The sequence below is a fragment of the Strigops habroptila genome, chromosome Z (assembly GCF_004027225.2).
Source record: "Strigops habroptila isolate Jane chromosome Z, bStrHab1.2.pri, whole genome shotgun sequence".
In the NCBI taxonomy this organism is placed as follows: domain Eukaryota; kingdom Metazoa; phylum Chordata; class Aves; order Psittaciformes; family Psittacidae; genus Strigops; species Strigops habroptila.
In genome coordinates, this window is record NC_044302.2 from 73,625,600 (window position 1) to 73,635,376 (window position 9,777).

Genomic DNA, 9,777 nt, shown 5'->3' on the forward strand with positions numbered 1-9,777 from the left:
CAAATAAGGCATAAGCTTTTCTCTGCTGCCATTTTCACAACAAGTGATCTTTCTGTCATAACATTGCTGCCATTTTCACAACAAGTGATCTTCATGTCATAACACTGCGTTTATACTCCAGTAGAGGATCAAACAAATAAAAAACTAAACAGACAAAGTTCAAAAGAGGTGGAGGTCTGGGAAACGCTCTTTATACGTACGGAATTTCAACCGCAGCAGAAAACATTAAAAAAAAATATAATGGGTATTTTAACAAATAATTTGCAAAAATGTTCTCGGTCATACAAAGAATGAAAACCTCCTTCTGAAAAGGATCATCAGTTCACAGCAATATTACTGATGAGGTCCATGAAAATTGGAGGTAAAAATCCACACATTTTTCAGAGTCGCTACTGTGCACATTCTGACCTTAACTTCAAAAGTCCAACAAAAATCGAGAAAATATATCTTCTGATATTAATACAGACCTTTGTCAAGAATATATTTAATATAAGAATGCTAGCTGGAGCACATTTTCTCTTGTCAATTTTCAAGCCTCAGGTGTTTGTGAAAGCATTTTTCAAACTTGACAAGAAATGATCACAGGCCGCTTCAGAAATGAACAAAAGAGAAGATCTAAGACTGCTTTGAACACACTCTTCTGGCACATGTTCTATGAAACACCACAGAAATAGCAGTCCTAAAGCCGAGACATAACTCATGAGAGAAATACTGTATTTAATGAAGCTCTACCCTCACCTTTGTCAAGTCCGCATATGCTGTATCATACACTTTAGATTTACTTTTAAATGCTCATTATGCATATAGTCTTTCTGCTTTCTATTACTGATATATGTGGACATGAAAGTCTGCCTCCAATCCTATCCTTCTGGTTCACTTTTTCCCTTAGAATAATAAAAGGACAATACAAACAAAGTCAAAGACAGCAACAGAGCAATTAGGTTCCCAAAGAGAAAGTGTGCCTTTATTTGCACAACAATACTAACTTACACAGAAGATAGTGCCCCACCCCGAACATGTAACTGGTATACTACTAAAGGAATTAAAATCTGGCACAGTGTTTATTTTCTCAGTCTTAGGGGCTGCGGTTAAAACCGAGTAACACTGGAGAAATCTAAAGCAAAACAGAAAAGAATGCAAGTGGAACAATGCCATGTCATGGATCCCACATAAATTTTTACTTTTTCTTTTTCTTTTTTTTTTTTTTTTTTTTTTTTTTTTTACAGAAAGCATGCAGAATACTTAAAGTGGTAAGAAAAATAATCTTGACAACTTCAATTCTTCAGTTGGTTATTTACTTACCTATCTAAAACATTCATCAAAAGACACCTTAAAAGAAACGCGTTAACCTAAATCTTGGGAAGTCTGAATATCAAACATAAGCAGCAGATGCCAACTTCGGAATGTCAGCTTCGGTGCGATGTAGTCATGCTGACACTTAACCACTTAACCACTCTCTTTACGCACTCTTAAGGGCGAGGGGGGATGAGAAGGGAGGGAAAGGGGGAAAAAAACACCCACCAAAAAACTCACAACACAATCCGTTAACAATCAGTCAACTGTAACTTCGAGTTTCTAAGAGCTCTAACTTTTCCAGCCGTGTGCAGTTTGTTGTTCCACCATCATAAATTCGCGGGGCGAGGGGGAGGAGACAAAATAAACAACTCCATTTCTCCCCGCACCATGGACACAATGAAACGCCGCCGGGGGAAGAGGGGGCGGGTGGGGGGGAGTCGCGGCACTGTGCCGGGCCGCGCGCACGGAAAGGCGCACGAGCGAAGGGGGGCCACGGGCCGCCCGCTCCCCAGCGGTACCGCTCTGCCTCGGCGGCGCCGCGCGGGTGTTCCGGCCCTGCCGGGCAGCGCGCAGGCCTCGGCGCCGGGCCGCCCGCCGCCCCACACCCCCCGCCTCCACCGCAGAGGCGCCGGGCAAGCGCGCACACCCAATAGGGCCCAATTCTTCCCCTCCGGCTTTCTGCGAAGTTTTCGCCCCGCCGACAGCCTCTAAGCCGTCCCTGCCTGGACATCCAGCCCCGCTGCCTCTTTCCACCTCCCCTCCGCGAAGGAACGGCTGCGCCGCTCCCGGCGGCGGGCCGCGCAAGGCCCCGTACCTCCACGGCGGGGTGCTGGGAGATCCTCAGCGGCGGCAGGCGGGCGAGCAGCCAGGGCATGCCTCAGGGCTGGGCCGGGCCCGTCCCCCCGCTGCTCCTTCCCTCCGCCACCATGTCACGCCGACCGAACGTGTCTGTGCGCCTATGTGTGCCGGCGGTGACTTCCTTATCCGCCGCCGTTCGCACAGGCAGAGGGACGGGAAAGGCCACCCCCGCCACCACCGGCGCTTGCCACCGCCTCCTCTCCCCACAGCGGCCCGGGGACTGGCTCCGCTGCTTCCTGCCCCGCCCGGGCGCTAGCTGCGGCAACGACCCGCTGCCTTCCCCCGCCTCCTGCAGGGGCGAGAACTTTTCCAGGTGCCGACCGCCGCCGCCCCCTTCTCTCGACGGGGCAGACGAGCCGCGTCTACCTGAGCATCCGCGTGTGCGCGCATCCCCGCTCCCGCTAGACCCGAGCGGGGGGGGGAAGAATAAATATCCGCGCATACCGGAAATAAAATGCTTTTTGCTTGGAAGGCAAATACAAAATTGCAAGCGCATGTTTTGTGCTACTCCGCTTCGCCGACTGCTGCAAGGTGGCGGGAGTGTTGGGGGGGGCGGCATGAATTCTGCTGGGAAAAAGAGCTGGGGGGGGAAGACACAAGCTCTTTTGGGAAGTAAATCGCGACACCTTTACAGCTGGAGCGACTGCCCAGTTAAAAACCGAGACTGTATTAAGCAACAGGAGCCGCAGCCTGTCGGGCGAAATCCCAGCCCCCACCTCCTCCCCCCTCTCCAGTGTGTGTAGTGCGTGTGACAGGCAGGCACGGAGATTATCCGGATCATGGCCTCCCGGATCTGCCGGGGAACGCCGCTACTCTCGCAGGCAGGACCGCTCCCCCATGCACCATCTTTCCCCCTCCTCGCGCCTCCCGACTTCCCCTTCCTCGGCCAGGTCTGCGCGAGCGTGTGCCAAGGAAGAGAAAAAGCTCCACCGCCACACACGCTCCCGCCGCCACACACCGTGAACTTCACCCCGCGACCCGCGGCAGCCACCGAAAAGCAGCCCACCGGGAGGCCCACACCCGGCGGGGCAGCAGACGAGGCCACCCCCGGCCCGCCGAGCTGCCCCGGCCACGGAGTGTATGGGGGGGGCTGTCGCTTCCCGGATCCATTTCCCTCCCGGTCGCGTCGCCCGGAGCCCGTGACGCGCTCGCTTGGCCGCAAGACCCTGGGGTGCCAAGAGCTGGCTGCTGTTGCCGTGCGAGCCCGCCGGCCGCGCGGTTGACAAATGCCAGCCAGCCGCCGCACACGGCGGCTCCGACGGGCGGGCAGGGTGCCCCGCCGCTCCCCCGTCCCTTACGCGGTGCCGCTGACTCACAAGTCAGCCACCAGCGATGCCGCTGGGTTTTTTCCCCTCACACCTTCCCGCCCGGGGGATTTGCATCGTGATTATTCCAGAAATACCGGATCAAAACTTTCTTCTCTCCACCCACTGGGGGATATAAATATTCGGGAGGGCCGGGCGCCGGGGAAGGTGGGGAGAGGAAGCAGGTGGCACGACAGCGCCCGGGGTCCACCGAGGCTGTGCTTGGGGAAGAAGAGAGAAGGTGGGCACGGCGCTGCCGGCGTTCTCGCTGACAATAAAGCACGGCGCAGGCACCGCCGTGCCAGGGACAGGGAGCGGGGCGGGGGGCGGACCGAGTTGCAAGCTGTATTTACCTTCCGCCCGCGAGGAGCGCCGTGCTGGATGTCGCTCCTCTCCCCCTCGGTGAGTCACCCGAGTGCGGAACCGGAGCGAGGGACTAGATTATGAACATGACTTCATTGATGACAGCCATTCCCTCCTCTTCCTAAACTGCTGCCCCTCCTCCGGCCCCCTCCCACCACCTCCCCTCACTAACGCCGCCGCTAAGAAAGCGGCATCCCCATTGGCCCTCTGGCGAGGGAGCGCCCGCCCCTCTGCGCAGAAAGAGCGGCTCTATTGGCGTTGGCCAGCTGTCACTCAACCGAGAGGTTTGGGCGGGGGAAGAGGAGGTGTGCAGGAGTGTGACGGGTGGGGAGCGTTGTGGCGGCGGGTGTGTGTGCGCGAACGTCGAGGGTCGTCCTCCTGTGCTTGTCGTGCAGCGGCGAGGCAGTCTGCGCTGCCGCTCGGGCTTCGTCCACGCCCCTTCACCTCTCCCCAGCCCGCGTGTGCTGAAGGGAAGGAGCGGCGGGAGTATCCTCTGTTAGGAGGAGGCGGCGGGGGTACCTGCGGGAGTAGTTTGTGGAGAGGTAAAGGAGGTGCTGGAGCCCCGCTGTGCCACTGCCCCAGGCTGTCGGGGCGAGCCCACGCCGCTGGGGGAGGCGGGGAGCCAGCAGCCTGGCGGGCGCTGGGGGCTCCGGTACCTGGCGACTGGCCGAAGTGGGGTGGGTAATCCCTGCCTTAAAAGAAAAAAGGGGGAGGGAGGCGAGCATGGCAGGGCGTTGTCTTTAGTCCCGAAACTTAGTTAGCACCCTGTCCCCAGTTTCCGGTGGCGGGTAGTGCTGTTGTGGACGAGGGGGGGCTGCTGAGAACATTCCAGCTGCAGCCGCCTGTCAGTCAGTCAGGCGGGCTCCGGTCCCAGCGGCCGCTGGCTAGGGGGCACCGTTGGGGCTGGCGGGCGGTTGTTTACCACAAACCCTCGCAGAGCACCCGGCTGCGCTTGGCGCAGGTCCGGAGGCGGCTGCTGGAGTAGTCGCCAGATGTAATGAGGCTGTGTGAAGAGCGGAGGTGGATCTCCTTTTTCTTAGGGGTAGGAAGGTAAATAGTGCACTTAGGTTGGTTTTGACTTATTTTCTTTCGTCCTTTTTAGCTTTTTTAACGGTTGGTTTGGAAGTACGCTTTTCAGCTCCGCATGCTAGTCCTGTATTTTTCCTTCCTTGTATTTTTTTTACGCTGTAAATCATTTACCTCATTTGCAGCCAAGTGCTGCAGAGCTCCCGTGTTGTTAGGAGAAGCTATACCTGTTCATGTAACAAAGGAGTAAGTACTTCATTGAAGTAATGGGCCCGCCAGACTGAAGGGTTTTTTTGAACACCAGTTGTAGTCATTTAAAAAAAATTAAACTACCACACATGTTATGTAGAATCATAAGTTGGAGAAGACCTTGAAAATCATGAAGTCCAACTTTTAGCACAGGACTGCCAAGACCACCACTAAAGTGTATCACTGAGGGACTAGATTATAAACATGACTTCATTGATGACAGCCATTCCCTCCTGTTCCTAAACTGCTGCCCCTCCTCCAGCCCCCTCCCACCACCTCCCCTCACTAACGCCGCCGCTAAGAAAGCGGCATCCCCATTGGCCTTCTGGCGAGGGAGCGCCCGCCCCTCTGCTCACCTCGAGCATTTTGGAACACTTCCAGGGACAATGATGCCTTCACTGCCCTGGGCAGGCAGTTCCAATGCCTGATCACCCTCTCTGACAAGAAATTTTTCCTAATATGCGATCTAAACCTCCTCTGGCACAGCTTGAGGCCATTACCTCTTGTTCTATCGCTTGTTACTTGGGAGAAGAGACCAACCCCCACCTCACTACAACCTCCTTTTAGGTAGTTGTAGAGAGTGAGAAGGTCCCCCCTGAGTCTTCTCTTCTCCAGACTAAACAACCCCAGGTCCCTCAGCTGTTCCTCATCAGACTTGTGCTCCAGATCCTTCTCCAGCTCCATTGCCCTTCTCTGGACCTGCTCCAGCACCTCAATGTCTTTCTTCTAGTGAGGGGCCCAGAACTGAACACAGGATTTGAGGTGTGGCCTCACCAGTGCCCAGTACAGGGGGATGATCACTGCCCTGGCCCTGCTGGCCACACTATTGCTGACGCAGGCTAGGATGCCATTGGCCTTCTTGGCTGCCTTGGCACAAGGTGGCTCATGTTCAGCTCCGTCAATCAGCACCTCCAGGTCCGTTTCCATGAGCAGCTTTCCGGCCACGCTTTCCCAAGCCTGGAGCGTTGCATTGGGTTGTCGTGGCCCAAATGCAGGACCCAGCACTTTGCCTAGTTGAACCTCACACCGCTGGCCACAGCCCATGGATCCAGCCTGTCCATATCCGTCTGCAGAGTCTTCCTATCCTCTAGCAGATCAACACTTCTGCCTTACATGGTGTTGCCTGCAGATTTACTGAGGGTGCGCTCAATTCCCTCATCCAGATCATCAGTGAAGTTATTAAACAACACTGGCTCTAACACTGAGCCCTGAGGGACACCACTAGTGACCAGTTGCCAACTAGATGTGATACCATTTACCACCACTCCTGGGCTCGGCCATCCAGCCGATGTTTCCAACCCAGTGACGAATCATAGAATCATAGAATACTAAGGGTTGGAAAGGACCTTAAAATCATCTAGTTCCAACCCCCCTGCCATGGGCTGGGACACCTCGCCCTAAACCAGGTCACCCAAGGCTCTGTCCAGCCTGGCCTTGAACACCGCCAGGGATGGAGCATCCGCAGCCTCCCTGGGCAACCCATTCCAGTGCTTCACCACCCTCACTGTAAAGAACTTCTTCCTTATATCTAATCTAAACTTCCCCTGTTTAAGTTTGAAGCCATTGCCCCTTGTCCTACCACTACAGTCCCTAAGGAAGAGTCCCTCCCCAGCATCCTTATAGACATTCAGATACTGGAAGGCTGCTATGAGGTCTCCACGCAGCCTTCTCTTCTCCAGGCTGAACAGCCCCAACTCTCTCAGCCTGTCTTCATACAGGAGGTGCTCCAGCCCTCTTATCATCCTCGTGGCCCTCCTCTGGACTTGCTCCAACAGCTCCATGTCCTTTTTATGTTGAGGACGCCAGAACTGTACGCAGTACTCCAAGTGAGGTCTCACGAGAGCAGAGTAGAGGGGCAGGATCACCTCCTTTGACCTGCTGGTCACGCTTCTTTTGATGAAGTGTGATAGGCCTGAATCCTCCTATCCAGGCCACAAGCAGCCAATTTCCCCAGGAAAATGCTGTGGGAGACAATGTCAAACGCTTTACTTAAGTCCAAATAGACAGTGTCCACAGCCTTTCCCTCATCAACCAGGCAGGTCACCTTATCGGAGAAGGAGATCAGGTTGGTCAAGCAGGACCTGCCCTTCATGAACCCATGCTGATTGGGCCTGATCCCTCCATTTTCCTGCATGTGCTTTATGATCTCCCTCAGAATCATCTGCTCCATGACCCTCCCTGGCACTGAGGTCAGGCTGTCAGGCCTGTAGTTCCCAGGGTCTTCCTTCCTGCCCTTTTTGTCGAGAGGCGTCATGTTGGCCAACCTCCCATCCTCTGGGACCTGCCCACTAGACCAGGACTGCTGATAGATGATGGAGAATGGCTTAGCAAGCTCCTCTGCCAGCTCCTTCAGCACTCTTGGGTGTAACTCATCTGGCCCCATAGACTTGTGTACATCTAAGTGGAGCAGGAAATCTCTAACAATTTGTTCGTGAATTATGGGGACTTCAATCAGCTCCCCATCTGCCATCCAACTTGGGGAACTGTGTACCCTGAGGATGGCTGGCGTGACTGTTAGACTGAGGCAAAGGCAGCATGAAGTACCTCGGCCTTTTCCTCATCCTCAGTCACTAGGTTTCCCCTAGTATCCCTCCATCCTAGAAGATGGAGATTCTCCTTGGCCCTCCTTTTATTGCTAATATATTTGAAAAAGTACTTTTTATTATCTTTTCTGGCAGTGGCCAGATTTAGTTCCATCTGTGCCTTCGCCTTTCTAACTTACTTTCTACATAACCTAACAACATCCTTGTACTTTTCATGGGGTGACAGTCCCTTCTTCCACAGGTGATAAATTCTCTCTTTTCTCCTGAGTTCCAGCAATATGTCCCTGTTTAGCCAGGCTGGTTTCTTCCCCATCAGTTTGATTGTTGGCACATGTGGACCGGCTGCTCCTGCGCCATAAGGATTTAATTCTTGAGGAGTATCCAACCTTCCTGGACCCTTTGTCTTTCAGTAATGTTTCCCAAGGAATTCTGCCAACCAGCATCCTAAACAGGCCGAAGTCAGCCCTCCGGAAGTCTGAGGTGGAGGTTTTGCTGGCCTTCTTCCTGACTTCTCCAAGGATTGAAAATTCAATAATTTCGTGATTGGTTTGCCCAGGATGGCCTCCAACCATCACATCACCCACCAGTCCTTCTCTGTTTACGAACAGCAAATCTAGCCAAGCATCTCCCCTAGCTGGCTCACTAACCAGCTGGGTTATCAAGTCATCTTCCATACCTCCAAGAACCTCCTGGATTGTTTCCTCTGCTGTGTTGTACTTCCAGCAGACATCTGGTAGGTTGAAGTCCCCCACAAGAGCAAGGGCAAGAGATCCTGAAGCTTGTCCCAGTTGTTTGAAGAACACTTCATCTGTAGCTTCATCCTGGCTGCGTAGTCTATAACAGATACCCTCCTACTAGGATATCTCCTTGGTTGGCCTCCCCCCCGATCTTCACTCACAAGCATTCAGCCTTCTCACTCACAAAATTAAGTTGAAGGCAGTCAATGCACTCCCTGACATACAACACAGCCCCACCACCTCTTTTTCATTGCCTATCCCTCCTGAAGAGCCTGTCGCCATCCACTGCAGCACTCCAATCACGTGAATCATTCCACCACGTTTCTGTGATGGTGATTATGTCATGATTTCCCAACTGCACAATGGCTTCCAGCTCTTCCTGTTTGTTGCCCATGCTGTGGGCCTTGGCATAAATGCATTTAAGTTGCCCTGTGGATGTGGACTCCAACAGCAGCACGCTACCCCCTGGCTCATTTCTAGCGAGCCTGGTGTTATCCCTTTCACCCTTCAAGCCTAGTTTAACATACGTAAATATGTTTTTTTTCTATTAGTCATATGGGAGGTGTTTGCAGTTCTGAAGCGACCATAACTCTTTTACAGTGGACTTCACCTCGTGCTATGGAGTAAAAATGGGAAGAGGAACTTCAGTATTAAAGTCAGTAGCTAGTACAGACGATCAGGTGACAGTATTTAACATGAAGCCTCTCTGCTGGGGCCAGGCGGAGTAGTTAAGGACCTGAACGAATGTTGAGAGGGCCAAGTGCACCTTGTGGTCATTAAGTGACAGCTGTTGTTTACTTGATGTTTAGCTTTGGGCTGTTTTTATTGGTTGAATAGGAGCAGTAATCATCAAGTTACAATGCTGGCTATACAGTGGTAATTACTAGTGTTTCTGTAGTTTTCCAAAGTGTTACTACTTAATTGTTAGCTTCATCTTACTTGTTATGTAAAGTGCCTGCCAAAAATGCTGCAAGGTAAGTGTGTAAGAATTAGTGCTAACTGCACAGCACTAAGCATCAAGAAAATAAATAAAAAAGTTAAAATGTTGTCTTTTCAGTTCACCATTGTTTATGAAAAATATGTATTTGGGAACGAAATCAAAGAAATGGAAACATTCAAATCTGTGTATGCAAAATAGCCAATATCATTATGTAAAACTTTTGATCCATGAGTAATTTATAATTTTGGCTTTAGCTTTGTCTTAAACTGAGTTGTAGCACAGTGTTTTAGAGATAGAAGAATGTAGTTAACATTCTTGGAAAATTATGCTAATGGAATGAAAGCTGTAAAGGGATTCTTTCTTCTTTTTTACTTTATACTGTACTGTAACTACAATTAGTATTTTTTTCTTTTTTTCACCTTCACTGCTCACAGTAAATCTGAGGGCCCTTTGCCTTTCCT

The 9,777-nt window shown here is 52.1% G+C and overlaps 1 protein-coding gene across 6 annotated transcripts in view; it reads right to left on the bottom strand.

Annotated features, from left to right (window-relative positions):
• The window catches only part of SMARCA2 (SWI/SNF related, matrix associated, actin dependent regulator of chromatin, subfamily a, member 2), a 131,439-nt gene extending 127,449 nt beyond the window's left edge, over positions 1 to 3,990 (bottom strand). For 2 of the 6 annotated variants that reach the window (XM_030471383.1, XM_030471382.1), the window contains exon 1: positions 3,812 to 3,970. The gene's annotated coding sequence lies outside the window, so the exon portion shown is untranslated. Of the gene's footprint in view, positions 1 to 1,521; positions 1,773 to 2,110; positions 2,365 to 3,811 lie in introns of those variants that run through there. The other 4 variants (XM_030471384.1, XM_030471379.1, XM_030471380.1 and 1 more) reach the window with 3 other exon arrangements.
• Between the last annotated feature and the right edge of the window lie 5,787 nt (positions 3,991 to 9,777).